Raw genomic sequence first — 15,193 nt, forward strand, 5'->3', positions numbered from 1 at the left:
ATACTTCCTTATGGCTGTTCTGTGATACAGCCATACCATATACTCTTTATTGCATTATAGCCTCGCGGTAAATGCTAACTTTGGGATGACCTCAAAAAAGCATGTCGTGTTTGGTGTCAAACGCTTTGGAATACTACCTACCCCCCCACCAGTTCTAACGGCGGAGGTAGCATTCCACACTTCTAGAGGGAGAGACATGTTCACACTGGCTAAACCCGGTAGGACTTTCCTGAGCCCTGGCATCACAAAATGGATGCCTCTGCCACACAAACGGGTTTGGCCTCCTGCAGCTGACCGAAACTCCGGCAGGGGAGGCTTGGACAGTAGGTTTCCGGTCGAGGGGAGGTGTCCCTACCTCCCCCGACAGGCTGATGTGTATTGGGGCTGGGCGGGAGCACTCTCTGGTGCTTTGAAGTCCTGAACTGGGGGCACACTTGGTGTCCCTGTGCATAGTCCAGTTCAAACCGGTTGCAGGGGCTACCTGCCCCTGCTCTGGCGTGAAACTGGACAAAGGAAATGGGTGTAACCACCCCTCTTTCCTGGCCCACCCATAGGTGGGGCCTTAGAGTTAGTCCATCCCCGAAACTTACTATAAGTATAGGAATCCAGTCCCTAGGACTTTAGATTACCCTGGATGAAACTATGCAACGTACATCCTGGACTTTCGACGTTCTATCCTGACTAGAAGACTGAAGAGATCTCCCTTGGGTCAAGGAGTGACTCCCCTGCTTGGCAGGCACCAAAGAAGCAACTTACCAGTCTGCAATTCTGAAGCTCCCGCCGGACGCCGAAGTCTCTGCATCCCCAGCGGTAGATTTCTAGACTTCCTTGAGGCTATCCTGAATCCAAAACAAAGCTGAGGCCCGTGGCTATCGTGGGTGATGTGGAACCGTGACCCCTGGACACCATGAACTTTTGCAGCAACACTATCTTCCTGGGCCTCCTCGAAGTTGTGCTTTGGGTTCCGAGTAGCCCCAGCCTTGAGCACCTCCTGCACCGAAGATTGTTGGCCTCCACTCCACGAGTGACCCGTGGGCCAGTGTCAAGTGCGACTGCTCGAGGCTCCTTCGCGATCACTAGCCCGTTGGCCAGTAGGTCCCCACGAAGGCGACTCCTTTTCTGATTGGGCTTTCCTGGTTGCACCAGACGTGCCCCAACTTACCCTCACTGGGTGAGTCCCTTAGACCTTGCTGGTCTGCAACGCAGTCCTTTCTCTGTATTCCAGTGACTTGCCGTTGCCAAGGCTTGTTGGGTCCATTCTGGTTGTCAACACTGCAGCACTCGACAGACTTTGTGCGACAGCTTGAATCCAGGTCATGGACTTTGTCGACACCTCCTGGACCTCGTGGCTGAAGAGTCAAGACACCCATCAACTCCCCTGAAGCACCCGACATCTGTGGGCATTGGTCCATCCTGCCCTAGGTCACTGGCTAGTGACCCAGACTCTGTCCCCGCTGCTTTCAGGTTCCTTCCATCCTAGATCCAGGCTTGGATCTCTTCGGACACTTCTTCTTTTCCTGGCAGCAGCAGTTCTTTGCAGGTTCCCATTGAAATCGACGACGCGACCCGACACCAAAAGACACCTATGCACCCGGCTTCACTGGTTGAGGTAACTCGAGTACTCTGGTGCTCCCGTGGGTGTTAGCCCTAGAACGTCCTAAGTCCAAAATGGTTTAGTCCTGACTCGATTCTAAGTGTCCCTAATCTTTAAAATTCCAACCGCGACATTGCCCGTAGAAGATAATAGGAACCCGCAGTTGTGTTTCCACACTGCATACAGTTCCCGTGAGTCCCCTGTGTCATTACCTTAGGTGGTTCCTTGGGGTCCCAGCGTTTCTACAGGCTCTAGGCCTAGTGCCTATTCCAGTCGTGGTTCTTATACCACTTTTTTGGTATATGGTTTGGTACGCCCCTCGGGCCCAAACGTGTATTTGTGCTATTACTGATGATTGCTCACTTGTAAATTAAGTACTTCGAACTCCAGTCTCATAAAGAGACTAGAGGGGTGTGTTTTATCCTAAATACATATATTTTCAATATATACCTGGTGTGGTTGTCCTTTCATTTGGTCATTCAAGAGATTATAGACTGGTAAAACAAGCTGCTTTACATTCCTTCGAGACTTAGCCTGAAGGCTGCTCTCCATAACTACCACAAGGATAGCTTTCAATAAAGGTTGTCTTTAACCATTCACCATAAGGGGTTGTTTGGACTGATACAGGGTGCCCACTAGAACTAGTGGACAGCATACATCAGGCCACCTTCTCACAGCCTGGGTTAGACCAATCTGGAGGGAGTTCCATAAGTCAATTAAAGATCGCTCCACAGTGAGATGAGTCTGGGTAACACCAATGCGGAGGGTTACTACAGTTGATTGTAGATCCCTCCAGTGGTTGGAGACAAGCTTTGAGGTCTTGCTCTGGAATTAAGCATCAAATTCCTCAGAGAAGGGACACTTGAAATTGCGCATTTCTGTCCAGAGGGTCCATCTGAGGTCTGTGATTGCAAATTGAATATCTTTTTTTAAATCTACTGTTTGTAATTGTAGGTTTGTTGGTAAATACGATGGCTGGGTCTACCCAGAGTTGTCTGGCAGGGGTGGTGTGCGTGTGGTGCAGTTCCATGTTGGAAGGGTTGAGTTTTGATTGATGGGTTGGACATCCATTCTCGAAGTGTGCTTACACCGATGCAGGTGAGCGCTGCTATAGAGAGTGCGGCTGGGTGTCCTCCGCGCACAGACAAAGGACGCCCGATTTCCTTAGTAAGACTCCAAGTGGTTGGAGAGAAGGTGACCAAGGCTGGGGCTGGGATAGACCCCTGTGGCTAGCAGTAGCCTCAGTGACCTGCCCATGAGGAATGATCCCTATCACCTGAGGACCAGGCCATCCCCTGGAGTACACAGGCATTTACTGCATGGAAGGCCGCGACAGGTCGAGAAGACTCCGAAGCGGCCCATGTCCAGTGCATCATCGACCCCCAGGGACTGAAACCCGCGGGCCTTTGTCTCAGAAGTTCTTGTGGTGGTCAGCTCGTCCGCTCCGCAGCGACAGATGATTTTTGCAAGAAAAGGAGATAGGAGGCAGGACGGAAGCTGCGGAGGGTTGTTCACGGATAAATCAGTCTGCAAACACTCCCTGGCTGCGCGAGAGCGAGGCGTCGAGATCGAACACAGCCCCCCCTGCAGTGTCTTTATGCAAGTAAGCCCCCCTAGGTATACTGACAAGGTTATAGCCCCAAGAAGCCCGCTGGCTGAGCGCTGCGCTTTATACATTGAAAATAATAATCAGACACTCACACACTTCATCCAGAAGGGGGACACGTGTGTGTGTGGAGGTCTTGGGTGAGGTGCCCGGGAGATGGTCCCCAAAGTGCTCGGTGGATCTGGCACTTCTGATGGTTTCAGTTGTGCTGCCTCTCCGATGATGTCACACTTCCCAAGTGCTCCTGGAGTTGCATGTAGTGATCAAGTTGAGATGGTCACTTAATCTGGGATTTCTAGACACACAAATAGTAGAGGGAGGCGCTGCAGGAATGACACTAAAAACTGTCATTCAACATATTTAAGAACCCAAAGTGCGATTCGGAGATCCCAAAGCAGACGACCCATCCAGATATGAAAAATGCTATTTATTCCAAAGGCAAATCTCATTAAAATGATACTAGCCAGTCAACACGTTTCATTCCACTCTAGCACTTCATCAGGGCTTAGTTAAGATACGCAGAACACGATCAAACCTAGGGAATTCGAAGGTCCGAGTCCTTGATTTTAGCTATCCCGCCCAGGTAATATAGCATCAAGAATGGGAAGGTTTTTAATCAGAGCTATCCCTTACAGGCTTGGACCTCTGACAGCAGAGCTATCCCTCATATGACACAGACCTTGCAGGCTCAGCCCTCTGACAGCAGAGCTATTCCTCATGTTACATAGAGCTTGCCGGCTCAGACCTCTGACTGCAGAGCTATCCCTCATGTTACATAGACCTTGCAGGCTCGGACCTCTGACTGCAGAGCTATCCCTCATGCTACATAGACCTTGCCGGCTTGGACCTCTGACTGCAGAGCTATCCCTCATGTTACATAGAGCTTGCATGCTCGCACCTCTGACTGCAGAGCTATCCCTTGCAGGCTCGGACCTCTGACAGCAGAGCTATCCCTCATGTGACACAGACCTTGCTGGCTCGGACCTCTGACTGCAGAGCTATCCCTCATGTTGCATAGACCTTACCGGCTCGGACCTGTGATTGCAGAGCTATCCCTCATGTTACGTAGAGCTTGCAGGCTCAGCCCTCTGACAGCAGAGCTATCCCTCATGTTACATAGACTCTGCAGGCTCGGACCTCTGACAGCAGAGCTATCCCTCATGTTACATAGACCTTGCAGGCTCGGACCTCTGACAGCAGAGCTATCCCTCATGTTACACAGAGCTTGCAGGCTCAGACCTCTGACAGCAGAGCAATCCCTCATGTTGCATAGACCTTGCCGGCTCGGACCTCTGACAGCAGAGCTATCCCTCATGTTACATAGAGCTTGCCGGCTCGGACCTCTGACAGCAGAGCTATCCCTCATGTTAAATAGACCTTGCAGGCTCAGCCCTCTGACAGCAGAGCTATCCCTCATGTTACATAGAGCTTGCAGGCCAGGTCCTCTGACTGCAGAGCTATCCCTCATGTTACATAAACCTTGCCGGCTCGGACCTCTGACAGCAGAGCTATCCCTCATGTTACATAGACCTTACGGGCTCGGACCTCTGACAGCAGAGCTATCCCTTGCAGGCTCGGACCTCTGACTGCAGAGCTATCCCTCATGTTACAAAGACCTTGCAGGCCAGGACCTCTGACTGCAGTGCTATTCATCATGTTACATAGACCCTGCAGGCTCGGACCTCAGACAGCAGAGCTATCCCTCATGTTACATAGAGCTTGCAGGCTCAGACCTCTGACTGCAGAGCTATCCCTCATGTTACATAGAGCTTGCCGGCTCAGACCTCTGACTGCAGAGCTATCCCTCATGTTACATAGACCCTGCAGGCTCGGACCTCTGACAGCAGAGCTATCCCTCATGTTACATAGAGCTTGCCGGCTCAGACCTCTGACTGCAGAGCTATCCCTCATGTTACATAGTGCTTGCCGGCTCAGACCTCTGCAGAGCTATCTCTCATGTTACATAGACCTTGCCGGCTCGGACCTCTGACAGCAGAGCTATCCCTCATGTTGCATAGACCTTGCCGGCTCGGACCTCTGACAGGAGAGCTGTTCCTCAGGTTAGACAGACCTTGCAGGCTCGGACCTCTAACAGCAGAGCTATCCCTCATGTTACATAGACCTTGCCGGCTCGGACCTCTGACTGCAGAGCTATCCCTCATGTTACATAGACCTTACGGGCTCGGACCTCTGACAGCAGAGCTATCCCTTGCAGGCTCGGACCTCTGACTGCAGAGCTATCCCTCATGTTACAAAGACCTTGCAGGCCAGGACCTCTGACTGCAGAGCTATTCCTCATGTTACATAGACCCTGCAGGCTCGGACCTCTGACAGCAGAGCTATCCCTCATGTTACATAGAGCTTGCAGGCTCAGACCTCTGACTGCAGAGCTATCCCTCATGTTACATAGAGCTTGCCGGCTCAGACCTCTGACTGCAGAGCTATCCCTCATGTTACATAGACCCTGCAGGCTAGGACCTCTGACAGCAGAGCTATCCCTCATGTTACATAGAGCTTGCCGGCTCAGACCTCTGACTGCAGAGCTATCCCTCATGTTACATAGTGCTTGCCGGCTCAGACCTCTGCAGAGCTATCTCTCATGTTACATAGACCTTGCCGGCTCGGACCTCTGACAGCAGAGCTATCCCTCATGTTACATAGACCTTGCCGGCTCGGACCTCTGACTGCAGAGCTATCCCTCATGTTACATAGACCTTGCCGGCTCGGACCTCTGACTGCAGAGCTATCCCTCATGTTGCATAGACCTTGCCGGCTCGGACCTCTGACTGCAGAGCTATCCCTCATGTTACATAGTGCTTGCCGGCTCAGACCTCTGCAGAGCTATCTCTCATGTTACATAGACCTTGCCGGCTCGGACCTCTGACAGCAGAGCTATCCCTCATGTTGCATAGACCTTGCCGGCTCGGACCTCTGACAGGAGAGCTGTTCCTCAGGTTAGACAGACCTTGCAGGCTCGGACCTCTGACAGCAGAGCTATCCCTCATGTTACATAGACCTTGCCGGCTCGGACCTCTGACTGCAGAGCTATCCCTCATGTTACATAGACCTTGCCGGCTCGGACCTCTGACTGCAGAGCTATCCCTCATGTTACATAGACCTTGCCGGCTCGGACCTCTGACTGCAGAGCTATCCCTCATGTTGCATAGACCTTGGAGGCTCGGACCTCTGACAGCAGAGCTATCCCTCATGTTGCATAGACCTTTCAGGCTCGAACCTCTGACAGCAGAGCTGTCCCTTACATAGACCTTGGAGGCTAGGACCTCTGACTGCAGAGCTAACCCTCATGTTGCATAGACCTTGCCGGCTCGGACCTCTGACTGCAGAGCTATCCCTCATGTTGCATAGACCTTGGAGGCTCGGACCTCTGACAGCAGAGCTATCCCTCATGTTGCATAGACCTTGCCGGCTCGGACCTCTGACTGCAGAGCTATCCCTCATGTTGCATAGACCTTGCAGGCTCAGCCCTCTGACAGCAGAGCTATCCCTCATGTTGCATAGGCCTTGCAGGCTCAGCCCTCTGACAGCAGAGCTGCCTATCAATTTACTTTGCTATGACAGTCACGAACAGCAGACCAATCCCGTGAGTTATAGGCAGAGCCACTGGAATTATGCAGCAGGGTTGGACCAAATTATGCAACAGCATTTACTAAACTATGCAACAAGAAAAGGCAAATGATGTGATGTAATTTGGCACAGTTTCGGACAGTATTTGCTCATTCGTGTGTTATTTTTAGTTGTGCTATCAGTATCTGGGCAAAGGTCTGGGCTCGTTACTCCCAGCCTGGCACCAACAGACAGATGCCAGCCAACCTCTGCAAGGGTCTCGCGCCCCTCCAATGCGGCACGCGCTGCTTCTTTCTAGTACCTTTACTTCTGTTTGAGTTAAAAATGTTTGTTGTTAAAAACTGCAGATTATGCTGCAGATGTTGGGTTATGTGGCAACTGTGTCGGATCCATAATTATGCGGACAACGTTGCAGCATAATTGCAGTGCCCTGTATGGGGTTACCGAGCCTCGAGCATCACAGCTCCCCTGTGGTTGTGCAGCTCCGACAGCGTCAGATGTGTGGCCGCCTCCCTGCAGGTCACTGCGCGCTGTTTCCACAATAGCCCGATGCATTGTGGGGGCTGTAGTCTTGTTTCGCTTCCGTTGGACTAAACTACCCTCAACCGATGATTTGTGGGTGAAATGTTCAGGACTGGGAGCAGTGTCCATGTGACCAGGGGTGAAGTGCTCACCCCACAGTAGCGCCTAGGGGCCTGTTCTGCACAGCGCTTCTTACACACGGCAGCAAGGAAGCCAGCCGCCACCAGGTGTGTGAGACTGACCCCAAAATAGCCCCTCATCCTGGAAGGTCAGGTTCCCCCCCTATTCCCTGGGCCTTATAAGGTCGGACCTCCCAGTGCCCCTCTGCGCCCACAGAGACCAGTTGGCAATCTATAAATCTATCAGCACTTGAGGGGGAGGGGGGGTCGGCAGAGGGCACCCCCTGGGCAGGGGGCAGAGCACCCTGCTTTAGCAGCTGCGTGAGGGAAGGATGCGGAAGTGATGTCCGTGAGAGGAGACACCTGTGATTGGACAGTGGGGCTCTGTGGGGTCATCAAGCGCCTCTCCTAGGGATCACCCTGGAAACACCGCGGCGCTTCGATAAACAAACAGGCTCCTGAGGCAAGTCCCGGATACTAATGCTGTGTCTGACGCTTGAATAGGGCAGGACATGGCACAATATCCACATTTGTAAAGCGCGAACAATCACCCGTAAGGGTCTCTAGGCGCTGGGGGCCGTCGGGAAGATTAAGCAAGCTATTGCCCACAGTCACATGGTGCTGGGCTAATCTGCCGCAGGCGATCGAACCGTGATCCCCAGATTGCGAGTCAGTGCCCTGGCCGCGGCGCCACACCTCTTCCTACATGGAAGGACGCTTGAATAGGACAGGGGAGGGAAGGGCGCTTGAATAGGACAGGACAGAGAGGCATGGAAGGACGCTTGAATAGGACAGGACAGAGAGGCATGGAAGGACGCTTGGCTAGGACAGGACAGAGGCATGGAAGGACGCTTGAATAGGACAGGACAGAGAGGCATTGAAGGACGCTTGAATAGGACAGGACAGGGGAGGGAAGGACGCTTGAATAGGACAGGACAGAGAGGCATGGAAGGACGCTTGGCTAGGACAGGACAGAGGCATGGAAGGACGCTTGAATAGGACAGGACAGAGAGGCATTGAAGGACGCTTGAATAGGACAGGACAGGGGAGGAAAGGACGTTTGAATAGGACAGGACAGGGGAGGGAAGGGCGCTTGAATAGGACAGGACAGAGAGGCATTGAAGGACGCTTGAATAGGACAGGGGAGGGGAGGGAAAGACGTTTGAATAGGACAGGACAGGAGAGGGAAGGGCGCTTGAATAGGACAGGACAGAGAGGCATGGAAGGACGCTTGAATAGGACAGGACAGAGGCATGGAAGGAGGCTTGAATAGGACAGGACAGAGGCATGGAAGGACGCTTGAATAGGACAGGACAGAGAGACATGGAAGGACGCTTGAATAGGACAGGACAGGGGAGGGAAGGACGTTTGAATAGGACAGGACAAGGGAGGGAAGGACGCTTGAATAGGACAGGACAGAGAGGCATGGAAGGACGCTTGTATAGGACAGGGGAGGGAAGGACGCTTGAATAGGACAGGACAGAGAGGCATGGAAGGACGCTTGAATAGGACAGGACAGAGAGGCATGGAAGGACGCTTGGCTAGGACAGGACAGAGGCATGGAAGGACGCTTGAATAGGACAGGACAGAGAGGCATTGAAGGACGCTTGAATAGGACAGGACAGGGGAGGGAAGGACGCTTGAATAGGACAGGACAGAGAGGCATGGAAGGACGCTTGGCTAGGACAGGACAGAGGCATGGAAGGACGCTTGAATAGGACAGGACAGAGAGGCATTGAAGGACGCTTGAATAGGACAGGACAGGGGAGGGAAGGACGTTTGAATAGGACAGGACAGGGGAGGGAAGGGCGCTTGAATAGGACAGGACAGAGAGGCATTGAAGGACGCTTGAATAGGACAGGGGAGGGGAGGGAAAGACGTTTGAATAGGACAGGACAGGAGAGGGAAGGGCGCTTGAATAGGACAGGACAGAGAGGCATGGAAGGACGCTTGAATAGGACAGGACAGAGTCATGGAAGGAGGCTTGAATAGGACAGGACAGAGGCATGGAAGGACGCTTGAATAGGACAGGACAGAGAGGCATGGAAGGATGCTTGAATAGGACAGGACAGGGGAGGGAAGGACGTTTGAATAGGACAGGACATGGGAGGGAAGGGCGCTTGAATAGGACAGGACAGAGAGGCACGGAAGGACGCTTGAATAGGACAGGACAGAGGCATGGAAGGAGGCTTGAATAGGACAGGACAGAGAGGCATGGAAGGACGCTTGAATAGGACAGGACAGAGGCATGGAAGGACGCTTGAATAGGACAGGACAGAGAGGCATGGAAGGACGCTTGAATAGGACAGGGGAGGGAAGGACGTTTGAATAGGACAGGACAGGGGAGGGAAGGGCGCTTGAATAGGACAGGACAGAGAGGCATGGAAGGACGCTTGAATAGGACAGGACAGAGAGGCATGGAAGGAGGCTTGAATAGGACAGGACAGAGAGGCATGGAAGGACGCTTGAATAGGACAGGACAGGGGAGGGAAGGACGTTTGAATAGGACAGGGGAGGGAAGGGCGCTTGAATAGGACAGGACAGAGAGGCATGGAAGGACGCTTGTATAGGACAGGGGAGGGAAGGATGCTTGAATAGGACAGGACAGAGAGGCATGGAAGGATGCTTGAATAGGACAGTACAGGGAGGCATGGAAGGACGCTTGGCTAGGACAGGACAGAGGCATGGAAGGACGCTTGAATAGGACAGGACAGAGAGGCATGGAAGGACGCTTGAATAGGACAGGACAGGGGAGGGAAGGACGTTTGAATAGGACAGGACAGAGGAGGGAAGGGCGCTTGAATAGGACAGGACAGAGAGGCATGGAAGGACGCTTGAATAGGACAGGACAGAGGCATGGAAGGAGGCTTGATTAGGACAGGACAGAGGCATGGAAGGACGCTTGAATAGGACAGGACAGAGAGGCATGGAAGTAGGCTTGAATAGGACAGGGGAGGGAAGGACGTTTGAATAGGACAGGACAGAGGAGGGAAGGGCGCTTGAATAGGACAGGACAGAGAGGCACGGAAGGACGCTTGACTAGGACAGGACAGAGGCATGGAAGGAGGCTTGAATAGGACAGGACAGAGAGGCATGGAAGGACGCTTGAATAGGACAGGACAGAGGCATGGAAGGACGCTTGAATAGGTCAGGACAGAGAGGCATGGAAGGACGCTTGAATAGGACAGGGGAGGGAAGGACGTTTGAATAGGACAGGACAGAGGAGGGAAGGGTGCTTGAATAGGACAGGACAGAGAGGCATGGAAGGATGCTTGAATAGGACAGGACAGAGGCATGGAAGGAGGCTTGAATAGGACAGGACAGAGAGGCATGGAAGGACGCTTGAATAGGACAGGACAGGGGAGGGAAGGACGTTTGAATAGGACAGGGGAGGGAAGGGCGCTTGAATAGGACAGGACAGAGAGGCATGGAAGGACGCTTGGCTAGGACAGGACAGAGGCATGGAAGGACGCTTGAATAGGACAGGACAGAGGCATGGAAGGATGCTTGAATAGGACAGGACAGAGGCATGGAAGAACGCTTGGCTAGGACAGGACAGAGGCATGAAAGGACGCTTGAATAGGCCAGGACAAGGGCATGGAAGGACGCTTGAATAGGACAGGACAGAGGCATGGAAGGACGCTTGAATAGGACAGGACAGAGAGGCATGGAAGGACGCTTGGCTAGGACAGGACAGAGGCATGGAAGGACGCTTGAATAGGACAGGACAGAGAGGCATGGAAGGACGCTTGAATAGGACAGGACAGGGGAGGGAAGGACGCTTGAATAGGACAGGACAGAGAGGCATGGAAGGAGGCTTGGTTAGGATAGGACAGAGGCATGGAAGGACGCTTGAATAGGACAGGACAGAGGCATGGAAGGAGGTTTGAATAGGACAGGACAGGGGAGGGAAGGGAACTTGGCTAGGAAAGGGCTGGGGCATGAAGGGCGCTTTGCTAGGACAGGTCAGAGCTGCAGCACGGAAGGGAACTTTGCTAGGACAGGGCAGGGGCATGGAAGATGGTTGGATAGGACAGGGCAGTGGCATCGGAGGGTGCTTAGCTAGGACAGTACAGAGCTGCAGCTTTGAGGGAAGCTTGGCTAGGACAGGTCAGTGTCCTGGAAGGACGCTTGGATAGGACAGGACAGGGGCATGGAAGGACGCCTGGATAGGACAGGGCAGGGGCATGGAAGGACGCTTGAATAGGACAGGACAGAGGCATGGAAGGACGCTTGAATAGGACAGGACAGAGGCATGGAAGGAAGGGTGCATGGCTAGGACAGGGCAGAGGTACGGAAGGGTGGCTTGGCTAGGACAGGGCAGAGTCGCAGCATGGAAGGATGCTTGGCTAGGAAACAGCAGAGACATGGAAGATGGTTGGGATAGGCAGGGCAGTGGCATCGGAGGGTGCTTAGCTAGGACAGGACAGAGCTGCAGCATTGAGGGTAGCTTGACTAGGACAGGTCAGTGGTCATGGAAGGTGGTTGGATAGGACAGGGCAGTGGCATGGAGGGTCGCTTAGCTAGGTCAGGACAGAGCTGCAGCACGGAAGGACGCTTGGCTAGGACAGGGAAGAGGCATGAAAGGACGCTGACTAAGACAGGGGCATGGAAGGGCGCTTGGCTAGGGCAGGGGCACTTGGCTAGGACAGGGCAGTGGAATTAAAGGGCACTTGGCTAGGACAGGACAGAGCAGTGGCATCGAAGAGCGCTTGGCTAAGAGAGGGCAGTGGCATTGAGGGGCGATTGGCTAGGACAGGGCAGTGGCATGGACGGGTGCTTGGCTAGGACAGGGCAGTGGCATGGACAGGCGCTTGCCTAGGACAGGGCAGTGGCAAGGACAGGCGCTTGGCTAGGACAGGGCAGTGGCATGGACAGGCGCTTGCCTAGGACAGGGCAGTGGCAAGGACAGGCGCTTGGCTAGGGGCACTAATGCCCACACGGAGGTTTTTCACCTGATTTTTGTGGCACGCTCATCTGAACTACGTTGACAATAAAGCGCTTGTACATGTATACACCGCCCCCACCCCGCAGGGGCTTCCAACCCGGGGGGGGGGGGGTGCATGAGGAGGGTGGGAGCTGAAACTACCCCATAACAGGAGACGTATGGCCCAGCCAGTCCACTCCGAGAGCACAGCGGGTGCACAGACCCACTCCGGGGGCAGTCCAGAGACAGGGAAAGTGCAGAGCACCCTCCCCCCACACACACACCACCAGCCACACACACCCGAGGGAAATACTCCCCCCCCCCCCCCCCCCCCAGACACACTCAGGAGGAGGACAGGTGCACAGACTCAGAGACAGGGAAAGGTGCAGAACCACCCCCCCCCCCCCCACACACACACACACCACCAGCCACACACACCCGAGGGAAATACTCCCCCCCCCCAGACACACTCAGGAGGAGGACAGGTGCGCCACACACACCCGAGAAAGATACTCCACCCCCCCAGACACACTCAGGAGGAGGACAGGTGCACAGACTCAGAGACAGGGAAAGGTGCAGAACACCCCCCACCCTCCCACACACACCACCAGCCACACACACCAGAGGGAAATACTCCGCACCCCCCAGACACACTCAGGAGGAGGACAGGTGCACAGACTCAGAGACAGGGAAAGGTGCAGAACACCCCCCCCCCCACACACACACCACCAGCCACACACACCAGAGAAAGATACTCCCCCCCCCCCCCAGACACACTCAGGAGGAGGCCAGGTGCACAGACTCAGAGACAGGGAAAGGTGCAGAACCCCCCCCCCCCCCACACACACATAGCACCAGCCACACACACCCGAGGGAAATACTCCCCCCCCCCCCCCAGACACACTCAGGAGGGGGACAGGTGCACAGACTCAGAGACAGGGAAAGGTGCAGAACCCCCCCCCCCCCCACACACACACACACCACCAGCCACACACACCAGAGGGAAATACTCCCCCCCCCCCCCAGACACACTCAGGAGGGGGACAGGTGCACAGACTCAGAGACAGGGAAAGGTGCAGAACCCCCCCCCCCCACACACACACACACACCACCAGCCACACACACCAGAGGGAGATACTCCACCCCCCCCCCAGACACACTCAGGAGGAGGCCAGGTGCTCAGACTCAGAGACAGGGAAAGGTGCAGGCAGACCCGGCCCCAGCCCCCCACACCATGGAGGGGGGTCTGGGATACAGACCTTCCCTCTTGGAGTCTTCAGGGAGTAGGACAGGTGTAGAGACTCGGCCCCTGCCCCCCCCCCCCCGACACACAGGAGGTGGGGGTGGTTCAGGGGCACAGAGCTCCCTTTTGGGATCTTCAGGGGGCAGTGCAGGTGTAGAACCGGCCCAAGCCCCACCCCCAACAAACACAGGAGGGGGGCTCAGGTCAAGGGCACAGAGCTCCCCTTTTGGGGTCTTCAGAGGACAATACAGGTGTAGAACGAGTGGCATATGCCCCAAGGCAGGCAGCACACTGTGCCTCCCCTCCCCCGTCAGACTGTAGGGTACAGTCATCACTGGGTAGCCCTGGGCCCCGGTGCGTCTGCACCTGCTGCACCGTTAGCTTTGTATTTGCCGGGTCGTACGGGGGCAGTGAGCGTGGAAAGGGCCAGACCCCATCACTTTCAGTTCCTGTAACTGATGCATGAGCCCCGAGGACAGACTAACTCCCCCACACACCTACCCCCAATTACTAGGACCATGCACACACCGCCCCTCGCCCCTCAAATTACTAGGACTAAGCACGTGGTAACTAACGGACTTCGGCGGGGTCACCTGCTGCCCACCCTTTGCTCCTCAGGGCTTCACCACCCCCCGCTCCTGCCCCATCTTCCCACCCTCAAACTTCCTCTCACGCCTATCCTCCTCTTCATCCTCCGGCTGCCCCCTCTGCCCCCACCTGACCAGCAGCCTCCCCTTTCTCTCATTCTCCACTATCAGGTCATCCCCCTCCCCCCGATCTATTCTCCCTCTTCCTCATGGGACCCTCGCCCTAAGCCCTTGGGTCCCTCCCCCCGTGTATCTCACTCACTCACCCTCAGGTCCTCTCCCCCCGTGGATATCACTCACTCACCCTCAGGTCCTCTCCCCCCGTGGATATCACTCACTCACTCACCCTCAGGTCCTGTGCCCTCCGGTCTCCCCAGCAGCCTCCTGTCACCCGCTCTATTTTTACCTCCTTATATAGCGGCCCAGGGCGCAATGCATGCCGGGATCACCATTCTACCCACAGCAGCCTGCCGAGGCCAGCCATTGGTGAGGATGGCATCTGTGAGGTGGGGGGCATCTGCCCAACAGGAGGAGACTCGAGACAGAAGGCAACGAGAGGGCAGGGAGGGAGCTGGGGCAAGAGGGGTGGTGTCAGCCTGTCACCAAGAGGCAGGAAGAGAGAGAAAGGGAAGGAGAAAGGGAGAGAGAGAGAAAGGGAAGGAGAAAAGAGAGAGGGAGAGAAGGAGTGATGGAGAAAGAGAGAGGGAGAGAGAGAGAGCAGGTGAGAGAGAGGCAGGAAGAGAGAGAAAGGGAAGGAGAAAGGGAGAGAGAGAGAAAGGGAAGGAGGAGTGAGAGCGACAGAGAGAGGGAGAGAAGGAGTGATGGAGAAAGAGAGAGGGAGAGGGAGAGAGAGGGAGATAGAGAGAGGGACAGAGAGAGGGGGAGAGACAGAGAAATAGAGAGAGAGAGAAGGGGGAGAGAGAGGGACAGAGAGAAGTAGAGAGAGGGGAGAGAGAAAGAGAGAGGGAGAGAGAGAAAGGGAAGGAGGAAGGTGGAGAGAGAGAGCGAAA

At 54.8% G+C, this 15,193-nt stretch overlaps 1 protein-coding gene across 1 annotated transcript in view; it reads right to left on the reverse strand.

The window, feature by feature from the left end:
* The window catches only part of AK1 (adenylate kinase 1), a 189,498-nt gene extending 174,926 nt beyond the window's left edge, over positions 1–14,572 (reverse strand). The window contains exon 1 of the mRNA XM_085614143.1: positions 14,530–14,572. The gene's annotated coding sequence lies outside the window, so the exon portion shown is untranslated. The remainder of the gene's footprint in view (positions 1–14,529) is intronic.
* Positions 14,573–15,193: the final 621 nt, after the last annotated feature.

Source organism: Triturus cristatus, chromosome 1_2 (genome assembly GCF_964204655.1).
Source record: "Triturus cristatus chromosome 1_2, aTriCri1.1, whole genome shotgun sequence".
Lineage (NCBI taxonomy): Eukaryota > Metazoa > Chordata > Amphibia > Caudata > Salamandridae > Triturus > Triturus cristatus.